Source organism: Prosopis cineraria, unplaced genomic scaffold, assembly GCF_029017545.1.
Source record: "Prosopis cineraria cultivar Desert tree isolate PC_DT_omini unplaced genomic scaffold, ASM2901754v1 PC2, whole genome shotgun sequence".
In the NCBI taxonomy this organism is placed as follows: domain Eukaryota; kingdom Viridiplantae; phylum Streptophyta; class Magnoliopsida; order Fabales; family Fabaceae; genus Prosopis; species Prosopis cineraria.
Genome location: NW_026555333.1, coordinates 37,145,542 through 37,148,970, shown reverse-complemented (window position 1 = coordinate 37,148,970; position 3,429 = coordinate 37,145,542). Strand labels below are relative to the sequence as shown.

The window sequence follows — 3,429 nt, the reverse complement described above, 5'->3', positions numbered from 1 at the left end:
GCATGATCATATGCCAATTTTATACCCTCTTGTTACCTCTGACATGAAACTAATGGCTATCATGTGGCTACGTCCTTCACGGACTAACCTAGCCTTTCACTTGTGAAGAGCTACCAGGTTAGGGTAAACTCACTCACTTATGTAATCTAGTTTCTTTCAATACTAACAACCATGGAGTGTTGTACCCCTAATCTAACCTCCTCATGAACCGATAGAGACTAGTTAGGTTTGAGTTTCTCATAGAACGAGTGGGACAGTCCCAGATCAACCATGAGACAAGGGCTACCTCTTGGTTCCAATGGTCGGTGCCAAGGTAAGTTCCTGATTCCAACAATCACTGCCAGTATCACATGAATTTAAACTAATCTACTACTCTTCCCAGGCAAACTCCTGCCAATAATCATACTATACACCTTTCTCACATAATATACATTTTAAACAATCAATTCATAGCACATAAAGTTACACATGCTCAAATACTCCATAAACTCAACACATTTCTCATCACAATTATCCACCCACCATAACAAACCAAAATCAAGTTTACACATCACAAGGGTGGCATAATTGAGGTTTTCCTTTCCAAAACCATTCCACAATTGAAACACATTGCCAATATGCATTATTAACTTAAATCATAAATTACATTTCACAAACACAATTAACGTTCAACTATAAAGGTTAAGTTTTCCCCGGTTACCTTAAACCTTTGAGAGGTCAAAGGTTTACCCCTCACAATACTAACTTCCAAAGTTTTTATAAGCTTGAATGGTACTAAATAAACCCACACTACAATCATAGCACAAGATTACCATTAATATCTCATTTGGAGGATTTTATCACATAACCTCCACACACTCTATTCCATCAACCCATAAATTATTATTCATTTATATCTAATGGGCTCTTTAAGTTTCATTAATGTACATTATCATTAATAATACTTCAAACCACCATTAATAGATACAAACCTCTCCCAACTACAACATTTATGTGGATTTTCAAATATTAAATGCTCTATCCAACAAACTCTTGATAAAACCATCAATGTAGGGTTTATCTGTAACACCCTCAAATTTACAGACCGATTTTTTGCAAATTATTAAAACCATTATCATAGTAGAAAATTTTCTTACCATGATACATCCAAGACAATATACCACAGGTCTTAAAATATCTCAAAAAGCAATTAGAACCATGAGGGACAGACAGGATCCTCATGGCATGATATTTAAATTAGGTCATGAATCAAGAGGGACAAACATAATCCTCTTATTCAAATAAATACTTTTAATAAAAAGGATTAGAGTTTACATGCTTCACAAAGAAGATATGTCCTAAGTTGGCACAAGATACATTGTATAATCCAAAATAAGAGGCAACGTAAAAGATGGTGTTTAATACACCATAGTTACACCTCTGGTGCTTTCTCGGCCGGACTCGTTCCTGTAAAAATATTAACCACGGGGAATGAGACTTAAAAGTCCCAGTAACCAAAAATTAATATGTAATGATGCATGCGGATGTAACTAATCATGCGATTGCTAAGTGGGCACACAAAACATTTAATCGAACAATATTTTCAAACAAACCGAACAAGTATTTAATTGCATGACTGCACCTTATATCCTCTTTTCACCATGCTCGGACGCCAAATCACCCGGCCAAAGGTGAGTTGGACCAAGCGACACGCCACTCATTGGGTCCAATGAGGGCTTACCACGTGGTAATAATTAACCGAACAGAAATTCCCATTAACACCATACATTAAAATACCCTGACAAGTCATGCATCATTCAAATATCCAAACAGAAATATATCCAAACAATAATATCTCATCATGATAAACAAAAATAAATTTTTAACCCACTTGGCAATAATTTCAAACAAGTATATACAGTATTTATTTTCAATAATTCATAATTTTTCCAAACAACAAAACAACACATAACCATTCACAAACACACTCATCACAACACATTAATAATGGTTACCTTGTGTCTTGAATAACAAGTTCCCCTTCACAACTCCTTTTTCACCACTATCTTTGTCAATATAATCTACATAATTATTTCACAATACTATATATTAATTTTACATTAAAATAAATAACTCTAATTTAAAGAGTTAGAAAGTCTTAAATCTATAGTCCATATTAACACTAATTTAAGATTTATGCCTCATTTAACTTCCCAAATTCTTTTCTAAAATTCTCGTACCCTAATGAACTATTTTTTTTTTATCCTCAATTCACTTCTAGTATCACAATTTCATCCTTCTACATTCTAAAAATTCATCCAAAAATAAATTAAAAATTTTAGAATTATCCTGAAGCCTCAAATCACCTTTCTATAACCTCAAAAATACCTATTCATACTTAAATAAATATTTAATAATCATAGGTTTATCCCTACGTCTTAGATTCCACATAAATTCAACCATATAGATCTAGATTTTAACTCAAAAATTCTTAAACATGAGTTTCAACCTCAAAAAAATATTCTATAATATTTATTATATCCCTAAGAATTTTAACCTATATTTTTAATCCATCATATCATCAGATTAACTATCCTATAGAAAAATCCTAATCAAAATATTTACTCTATCCTACAAAATAATCATATCACTAGAAAGCTAATATTATTTAGAAAATAACTATAAAATTAATTTTGTAATTAAATAAATTTTTAAATGCTAATCTAAACAGGAAAGTTAGAACATACCTGAAGAAAAAGAAAATAATCCCCCCTTGTGAGAAAACGCCGAGCAACGTGAGAGGAAGAGAGAAAAATAATATAAAAATGGGATTGTGAGTCCCAAAATTATATTAAAAAAAAACTATAGGTTTGAATTTAATTATTCAAACCTTTGGGCCAAAAGTTGCAATTTTCTCTAAATTGCATCTTAGCCTCTCATGCTTCCTAATGCACACACCCCCTCCTTTTTATATATGAAGGCACCTCTTCTCTTCCCTCATCTAACCAATGTGGGACTTAGAAACAACAACCTTCCACCCCCTTTTTTTTGTTCCTTCTACCTTCTCTCTTTTTTTTTTCAACACATACATAAAAAAAAATTATTTATGTATTATATCTTAACTAAATATTTCTTATGTGGTTTTAAATTTAAATTTTTAAATTCATAATTAAATACCTAACCATAATATTATTTCTAAATAACCTCAAATAATATAAATTCCTATTATTATCATTTTTTTTTCTCAAAACCTAAATTCCACAATTTCTTCATTATATAAAAAATCAGGATGTTACATTATCTATTACAAACCACTCTCATTATACTCATTTTAACTAATAGGATCGGACCCATAATCTTATGGACCAAATTTCAACCTTTTAACTCAAACTTTACCATTAATTATCATAATTAAGGGAGAAAAAGAAAGAAGAAGGCATGATAAACTTA

The 3,429-nt window shown here is 31.2% G+C and overlaps 1 long non-coding RNA gene across 1 annotated transcript; it reads right to left on the bottom strand.

The window, feature by feature from the left end:
• Window positions 1–1,285: 1,285 nt before the first annotated feature.
• On the bottom strand, window positions 1,286–2,964 carry LOC129301746 (uncharacterized). Its single transcript, XR_008591086.1, has 3 exons — window positions 2,727–2,964; window positions 1,995–2,060; window positions 1,286–1,446 (listed from the first exon to the last, which is right to left on the bottom strand). It is a non-coding gene; the product is annotated as an uncharacterized LOC129301746 (long non-coding RNA).
• Window positions 2,965–3,429: the final 465 nt, after the last annotated feature.